Source organism: Henckelia pumila, unplaced genomic scaffold (assembly GCF_033568475.1).
Source record: "Henckelia pumila isolate YLH828 unplaced genomic scaffold, ASM3356847v2 CTG_429, whole genome shotgun sequence".
Classification (NCBI taxonomy): Eukaryota; Viridiplantae; Streptophyta; class Magnoliopsida; order Lamiales; family Gesneriaceae; genus Henckelia; species Henckelia pumila.
The window spans coordinates 2,666,574-2,676,650 of NW_027331826.1; positions in this window are offsets into that span (position 1 = coordinate 2,666,574).

The window sequence follows — 10,077 nt, forward strand, 5'->3', positions numbered from 1 at the left end:
CGAAAATTGTTTTTGATTGGTTCACGAAGCATCGGATCGAATTGTTCGAGTCTCAAAATTTTAAAATTGATTTTTGGATAAATTTGAATTTTTGGAAAATTTATAAATTTTATCCGTTAAATTAAATTTTATAAAATTAATTATTTTGGTACAATTGATGATAAGATATTATCTTATGGATGGATAAGATAAAATATGATTTTATCTTTTAAATTATGATGTCTTTTCATGTTTATCCGATTATCTAATTATTGAATTAATTAATGGATAAAGGATGATCGATTTCCATGACCAATGTTTTAGGTGTATGTTAGGTGATTTACATTTGTCTTATTGTTGTTGGTGTTTATTAATGGGCTTGGTTTATAGCCCAATATGATTGTCATATGTAATAAAAGTGGGTCTGGTTTATGGTGTGACGACCCGGTTCTTAATCTCTCAAATCACAAAAGTTAATCCAAAATCATGAATTAAAAAGAAGCAATCAACAAGCATCCGAAGCTGCAAAAAAAAAAAATTTTTAAAACCTGGGCCGCGCTCGAGCAGTTGAAAAGCGCCGCTCGGGCGCGCCCTGCTTGATTCGAAGCAGAACACTCTGCTCCGGGCTGCACTCGGGCTGCTGTTTTCTGCAGCTCGAGCGCTGCCCTGGGCAGATTTTTGCCCCAAGAATCGCAGCTCATTCATGCCTTGAATATTTGCTTCCCAACCTGATCATTTAATCATAAAAACATGTACAAGATAAAGATCAAGTTCTAGACATGTTGAATCAAGTCTAAAGAGCATTCTCATATTCTATGAATCATTAACAAGGCTACATCATATACATTAATATCTCAAGATAAGAGTAATACATCTAGTTCAAGTGTGATTACAAGATCAAGTAACAACACTCTAAACTAAGGTTCAAGTCTAATAGTTCATAACTTCAACTCTTATTCTTAACATACATGACAACAACTTCAATTCTACACCGGATCATCACGCTAATTCCTCACGTCTTAAATCATCAAACCCGTCTCTGCCCTATTCCTGAACCACCTGTTGTCATGCACACATATAAACACAACAACAGCCGGATAAACTCCGGTGAGAAAACAATCTCAGTATAAGCAACATATATAAAGCGTTAAATAAATCATATCAACTCTATCTCAATTCAACTCAACATATAGAGTAACTAACGCTTCTGTCAATAAAGAATTGGTTCATAAAACATTGTTGCCATCAAGAATCGTATCCGATCTTGACATGGATATCCATTTATCAAAATCATTCCGGATTCGAATAAAGTCGTCCTCCGACCTTGGTATAAGAAAATAAATTCGTCCTCCGACCTTGGTATAATCAAATAAAGTCGTCCTCCGACCTTGGTATAGAATCAATTCGTATCATCATCATATCAAAATCATATCGACTCAAAAGTAAAGATCCACTACCTGTGATGGATCGACAACATCATAATCAAAACAAAACACTAAATACGTATGTGATTTTGGCGGAAGAACTCAAGAAGAATCGTTCTCGAGTTTCAAACTTCCTGACTCTCGATGTCATCATTATACCTTCTCGTTCTTCACTTCTTGAAGTCTTCAAATCTGAGAATTATCATCAAGAATACATATCACAAGCTAATCAAAATCAATCAATTCAAAACTCATCTCAAGAACATCAATATTGAGTTCATCGATCACTCCCAACCTTTTCCAACTTCTTCACTGTTATATCTCCATATTGAAGTAACATGATCATCACTGTTATATCTCCATATTGAAGTCATATCTACTTCAGCTTAATCATAAGATCTCAAGACTGGCTTCAAAACATCAATCGACGGCATAACGACTGAAAATCGGTAACCGACGAAATATCGACTTTGAATTCAATCTCATATCAGCATATGTGATCATAAACCAGACAAATAACCACATACCAGCAGCTAAAATTTCGATAATACATGCTGGAGAATCCATACGATTCATTCAAAACTAAATCTTCAATCCGGTTTCGAATATAAACAAGACAACACGTCAAGAAGAAGATCATATGCTCATGTACTGATCTCTGCCAATTTCGTTCTACAAAAAATACTTAAAGTACTCAGAAACTTACATCACGTCGAATTACTCATCGCAAGGATTTCAAAACATCTTTCGGAATTGAAATCGGACGACCGACGCAAAAGTTACGCCATTTTGAAAATCATCAAAGCAACAAAGATGGAGGAATCGGACTCCCCCTGTTCGTGGCTCTTATGTCTGAATGAATTTCTTATAACCTTACACGTATTCCATCTAATATACATATATAAAGTCGGATATACATGCATAAATTGCACTATGGCCCCTGGCCTCTTCCAAAAGTTGCAATTCAGTCATCGGCCTTCTATTTAATTCAATTTCGATCCAAATAATTTAAGAATGTTAGAATTTAAATCAAAACTCTAAATACTCTCAAATTAAATATACTCGGATTAAAATTAAATAAATTCGGATTAATTAAATAATCCTGACCGTTTGCACTTTAGCCCTCGCAACCTCGATAATTGCAAATCACTCCCTGATCAGGTTAAATCTTCAAAATTGATCTTCGTTAATTTCCGAAACATGGAATTTAATCTTAAATCCCAGAAATATTCAAATCGAATATTTATTCTTTTAATTTAAGAATTCTCGGAATTTAATTCTCAAAATCCGTAAATTCTCAAATTAAATATTTTCAATTTTCATAACTTCTCAAATCAATATTAGCCCGTAATATGAAATTTAATTCTCAAATCCCATAATTAATAATTTAATATTTTCGGGCCTTACAATTCCTCCCCCTAAGAAATGATTTCGTCCTCGAAATCGTAGTCAAGTCAAATATAAAGTCTGATAGACTGAATGATTATCTCAAGTTATTCTCACTTCAATCATCAGTTGTACTCAAATACTGAAAAGAATTCTCTCTGAGTTGTTTCTATTCTAAATCAAGAATCTGTCGAATATTCGACTTACCTCAGAATCTTTTCATTAGTCCTTTTGTCTGATTCAAATACACAGAAGGAATTTATCAATACTTCCTTACTTTAGATACATGAAACAATTCAGATTCCTTGTATCAAGCTGAAAAGAATAACTCTTTCCCATCGTCAATTCCATCTGATATCTTATTCAATGACGTTCAGTATTTGTATCGACTTGTTTCTTTCTGAATATCATTCAATGTTCTGTATAGAACATATCAAGTCTACACTATCATTCATTTCGTTGCTTCAAGATCAGTATTCAACCTCATATTCTGAATCTGTAAATGAAATTATGTTTTTTCTCTATTCTGAATTGAATGATGTTTCAAGAATAACTTTTTCGCTTAACTAATCAGGTTCAGCTTTCAAAAGTTATATCTATCATTCACTTACTAATTCTAGTTCTTCTTTTCCGTTTTCATTTCCTACAGATTCATCTTCAAAATCTTTGTGTCTCAAATCAAATCTGATCTGATATCGACAAATCTTATCTGATCTGATGTCATATACCTCGGTAATATCATTTCAATACAAGAAATCGGATTTCTTTCCATCATAGCATTATCTCAAAATCGGCTCAATAGTTGTTACAGGAATTATAATCATCAAGTGGCAACACATCAAGTCAAGTAATACCGAATCAGGTATTGAAGTTCTGAGAATATCTTCAATATCTGGAAAATCAACTCAGATAATCCATCAATCGAAACCAACTCTTAGAACATCAGTCAATCAATCGATGCCACATTCTATCAAATAAATCTAAAGTCTTAATTCTGACAATAGATTTTAATCATTCCTGTACTTTCATCATATCTCAATCTTCTTTACAGATCTGAATGGATAGCTGTTCGTCACATCGCATACAGTGTATTCTGCAAAAGCTGAGTACTCTATTCAGACTATTCATTAATAGAAAAAGATGTTATATTCACAGATTTCAAAATATTCAGATCTATTGATAATCAGTATCATGTTAGGTAAAGTTCTTTCTCGAAATTCGATTCATCTTCTCTGACTATTCTTCCAATTCAAGGATAATATACTGTACCTTTATCTCAAAAAGTACTTATAGTCTTCGGATCATCTGTATTGAAATTTAATAGTAAACCCAATGTTTCAATCTGAAACATTATTTCCTGGCTTACTGTTCATCTTGCAACGAATTTAATCATAATTCAGTGACTTGTTCATACAGACAGATCATCGTATACAGTAATGTTCATGAATCAGTTCATAACTACCACCTGTTTACCTCATCTACATTGTTTCATCACGGTAGTTTTTGTAAAATATTCTTTCAAAGTATAATCTTGTTTCAATGTTTGGAGTTTCCAAACTAACATTGAACTCATCTGGTCAACGATCTTTAACTTTATCAGAAACTCTCTGTACGATTAACTTAAAAAAAACGTACTAATTCTGTTACTTCTATTTGCTTTATCTTCTGATAAAACAATTATCAAATGAATATCGAATTCATTGTTGTGCAATTCTTCAAATTCTGATATCTCTTTTCGGAAATATCATGCACAATCAAATAATCAATCATAATATAATTCATTCATTCGGATCTGAGGCTTCAATTCATATCTCAATCTGGCATTCTGTACTGAATTCTAATCACTTCAGTTTACTTTCTGTGTTGCTTTCATCTTCTGAACAATTCTGCCTTACTTCAATCGAAAAATCATTCTGATTGGTAATATATTCATCTGAATATTCAAACCAAAATACCCAGAAATCTGAAATCAATTCATCGGATGCCTATTTCATTCCTTATTCCTATCTCCAAATACCGACAATTCATATCATCTAACCCAAAAATCATGGATCATATTCAAATTCTTCTATCAATTACGAGTCACGATCTTAAAATACGCTGAAATATCATCAAAGGATCAATAATTCTCAAAATCAAAAGAAATAAATCAATATTGAGAAAATTCCTCAATCAAGGTCATCCAAAATCAAATCTTCTGGATCACAAACTCTGCAAAGTGAAAACAACTCACTTGCATCACATAACTCAGAATAAGTAAATCACTCAGGCTCTATGAACAAAACAAGGAGAGCCACTCGAAATCAAATATTTCAAGAATTATATGTCCAATTGATGTATTCGATGAAAGAGTGGGTGCCCAGTGAGCCAACTTGTGGCTATGGGCTTTGATGACTCTTTGTACAAACAATCTTTTGTTTAATGTAATTTACACTTTTATTAATGGCAATGACTTTATCTTTCTTCATATTGTTATATTGTGATATACTATTGTTGTTTTGATAAAGACCTTGAATATACTATAGTGTATGTAAGATGTGGTAGAACATGGGGATGTCTATCATGAAATACATCTTATAGTCACTGTATATTCTAAACTGTTCCTAGTCGATTGAGCCGTCCGAGAATAAGGATAAGGATCGCTCGAGTTTGAGACTAGCATTTGCGATGCGGAGTACCACGTTTCATTGGTAGGGAACATGGAGATGTTCGAAGCATGCAAATGGATATTCATAGGATGAATAATCGAACTACCCTATCCGGACTTTCCAAGTGGTTATCACTTATCGAGTGGATAAAGTCCGCGGTTTTGGTTGTACACCATTAGTCCTTACTACTTGAAACATCATGGAGACTCTATATGCTAGTACTGTGCTTTGACTCGTTTACCGACTCTATGGGGGTCATCAGGTGTCGGGATTGGGTACAGTTACAACACATATAGGAGTCGATGCATTGTTGTCAAGGATTCACCACATACTTGCGAGTGTGGATATCCTATGCGATCTGAGGAGATATTAGTGTGACGAATCTCTGGCCAGAGTACTTGATGTGATTTAAGAAATGGTTTCTTAGTAGCACATGCGATGTCACTAATTTGATCTTCAAGATGTATTGCATAGTTATCAAATCTTGAGCGACTCTCGATATACCAATGGTTGTTGATTCGATCGGGATATATGGATGAAGGGACCGTACTGTACGCTAACCAAAATCTACTGGTTCTTGTAGGCACTATCAGTGATACCTAGGGAATCATGGGGCGATGTTGCTAGGCGCTTTACCATGATTCGTTGGGCAAGTCGGAAATCGTTGTTCCGAGTCACAAGGAGTTGTGAGCCCACGGCTAGCTGTATCCCTGAACCATTGAGGGTCACACAGTGTAATGGAGTTTTTAATCCCCGTTGAGATAGTTAAATTTAAAGAGTTAAATTTAATGAATAAAGAAGTTGGACTTCTTAAATAAGAGTAAGGGAGTAGGATTTCCTAAAATGACATAGGGATGGACATTTTTGGAAACCACTGAATTCGGATTCAGGAAAATTTATCTTGACTATAAAATGTGCAGAAATGGTTTCTGTGCACATTGGTAAAATCGGTTTATCAATTGGAGTCACGATGAATTTTATATTAATTTCTGAACGTGTGGGCTTTGCTTGTCGGGCCTCAACTTATGACTAATGGGCCCTAAGCTGTTAGTGGCCTGCATTATAAATAAGTTATTGCAGTACAGAAATTAAAAAACAACAGCTCATTATTCTGAGAGAAAAAAAAATCGAACCCTAGCTCTCTCAAAGAATTTTCGGCCGTCCCCCTCCTGCTCTGCCCGAGAAAATTTCGGTCTGTGATTTTGAATCGCAGTCAGGAATAACGAATCAGATTTGTTTAATCTCTTCGCAGAAAACTTCTGACAGATTTTCTAGTGCAATATGTCAGAGGGATTTAAACCTCATTCGTGGACCTGATTGAAGGAGTTCATCAGTTCCTGGGAGATACAAGAAGCGCAGAGAAATCTGTGTGGTGTCCATTAATCTCGCTTCGAGATTGAAGGTAAAATTTAATTAATTTTTATTTGAATTTTACACACACAATAATTTAATCGTTGAACGGTTGATACCCACACCATGGAATTATTCCAAAATAAAATTTTTAAACTTCCGCTGCACCGGGTATCAATCGTGATTGATCTGAGAGCCGCGTTTTCCAACAGTGGTATCAGAGCCAGGTTGCTCAGATCAAACGATTAAATTAATCGATTGTACAAAAATTTTTTGAGTCTCCATTATGTTTCAAGTAGTAAGGACTAATGGTGTACAACCAAAACCGCGGACTTTATCCACTCGATAAGTGATAACCACTTGGAAAGTCCGGATAGGGTAGTTCGATTATTCATCCTATGAATATCCATTTGCATGCTTCGAACATCTCCATGTTCCTTACCAATGAAACGTGGTACTCCGCATCGCAAATGCTAGTCTCAAACTCGAGTGATCCTTATCCTTATTCTCGGGCGCTGCGCAGGGCAGCGCTGGGCGCTGCCCAAGGCGGCGCACGGCGCCGCCAGGGCAGCAATTGTTGCTGCCCTAAAGGGGCAGCCGGGCTGCCCCGGCCCGCGCCCACGGGTGCGGGCCGGCCCGGGAGTGTCCCGGGCGGCCCGCGGGAAAAATTAAATTTTTTATTTAAAATTAATTTTAATGTGTTAAAATTTTATTTTTGGTCCGGTCAAAAATTGTTTTTGATTGGTTCACGAGATTTCGGATCGAATTGTTCGAGTCCGTAAACTTTAAAATTGATTTTTGGATAAATTTGAATTTTTGGAAAATTTTAATATTTTATCCTTAAATTGAATTTTGAAATCAATTATTTTTGGTACAATTGATGATAAGATTTGATCTTATGAATATATTGAGTAAAATATGATTTTATCCATAAAATTGGATTTTGTAGATAAAATATGATTTTATTTGATAAAGAGATAAAATATGATTTTATATGTAGAATGAGATTTTATATATAAAATATGATTTTATCCTGTTTAAATTTGAATTGCCACTGCATGTTATCCAATAAATTAATTTTGAATTAAATATTATTGGATAAGGATGATCGATTGCCATGACCAATTTTGTAGGTGTATGTTAGGAATTTACATTTGTTTTTATTGTTGTTGGTTTTATTAATGGGCCTGGTTTATGGCCCGATATGAATGTCATATGTAATAAAAGTGGGCTTGGTTTATGGCCCGTTCCCACCCCTAAAAATGTATCCCCTGCTTGTCATTGTTATTTATTGTAAATACATTAGATTTAGTGGGAGATCAAGATTTGAAGATGGTGGGCCCAGCAGACAATAAAGACGAAGAAATGTAAATTGGAAGCTAATGTAATAGGATTGCATTGCATACTGCATATTACCTAGGATTGGACTAAGACTCGTGATTGGCAACCACAGGTCAATTAGAAATGGAATCGATCATCCTATATAATATATGATATTATGATTGTATGCATGTTTTAGACATAATTGCGTGAATCCGGCAAGCATGCAATAATTTGAAATTGATGAGACAAATTTTTATAATTAAAAATACCTCATTTTAAATATGATTTAAAATTGATATCAAGATAAATAAAGGAAATTTAAATTTTTTTAAATGTTCCTACCTTCCATCAACGGTCAATGTATGTGATGCTACCCGCGGATACGGTCCGGCTCATAATATTGGGGGGGCCCGTCCATCGGAAAGCTGTACATTGGATCGACACATGTTGTAAGTTGGGTGGAACTCCCATGGGATCGGCTCATATTATTGGGGGATCCACATGGCGACCGTCCATCACAACTTAATATTGATGGGTCATCTTGACATGTCACTATAAACGGCGTCATATTATTGGGCCCTTATTGGACATGAGGTAAATACATGGGGGTTGCTTTGGAAGCAATTGGGCTCTACCTTTTGAGAATTATGGTTGGCTGATATTATTCGGGACCATAAGTTTGTCAATTGGACTCCATGTTCTCACTAAGGAAAAAGTTTCCCGTTTTCACTAGAGGGTAGTGAAATCGTTAAAATAGTGGGAGTGAGATTCATAAAATTAAATTCGCCTATTTTATGTCTTAGTAAATTGCTTAAAAAATCATCGATAATTGTCTGTTTCATCTCAGTAATCCACATGTTTCTATTCTCCAACAAAACAAACTTATTTGGCGCAAACAATACAGAATGATTCCATAAGTTAAGATTGTCCTAAGTTCGGAAAAGATTTTCTAAAGTGTTAGAAAAGGCTTCTCCGAAAACAGCCCCGGCTGATGTAACTGCCGAAAGGTTGGCCGAACTAGAGAAATGGTTGGACCATGATCTCAAGGCCAAATGTTACATGCAAAATTGGACAAGTCTAAACAAGTTTGCCATCACTGCAAGAAACCCGGTCATTGGAAACGTAACTGCAAGGAATACCTCAAGCAGTTGCGAACTGCAAAGGGTATGTTTTACATTAAAATGTTTTTCTTAATACTACTTCTTGGGTATTGGATACCAGATGTAGATCTCATATTTGCAATGAGTTGCAAATGATGACAAGAATGTATATTCTAAAAACCGTTCCTAGTCGATTGAGCCGTCCGATAATAAGGATAAGTGATAACCACTTGGAAAGTCCGGATAGGGTAGTTCGATTATTCATCCTATGAATATCCATTTGCATGCTTCGAACATCTCCATGTTCCTTACCAATGAAACGTGGTACTCCGCATCGCAAATGCTAGTCTCAAACTCGAGCGATCCTTATCCTTATTCTCGGACGGCTCAATCGACTAGGAACAGTTTAGAATATACAGTGACTATAAGATGTATTTCATGATAGACATCCCCATGTTCTACCACATCTTACATACACTATAGTATATTCAAGGTCTTTATCACAACAACAATAGTATATCACAATATAACAATATGAAGAAAGATAAAGTCATTGCCATTAATAAAAGTGTAAATTGTATTAAACAAAAGATCGTTTGTACAAAGAGTCATCAAAGCCCATAGCCACAAGTTGGCTCACCGGCGCCGCCCACGGCGGCGCACGGCGTCGCCCAGGGGCGACGCTCAGCACCGCCAGGGCAGCGCTCGGCGCTGCCCAGCGCAGCGCTGGGCGCTGCCCAGGGCGGCGCACGGCGCCGCCCAGGGCAGCGCACGGCGCCGCCAGGGCAGCAACTGTTGCTGCCCTAAAGGGGCAGCCGGGCTGCCCCGGCCCGCGCCCACGGGTGCGGGCCGGCCCGGGAGTGTCCC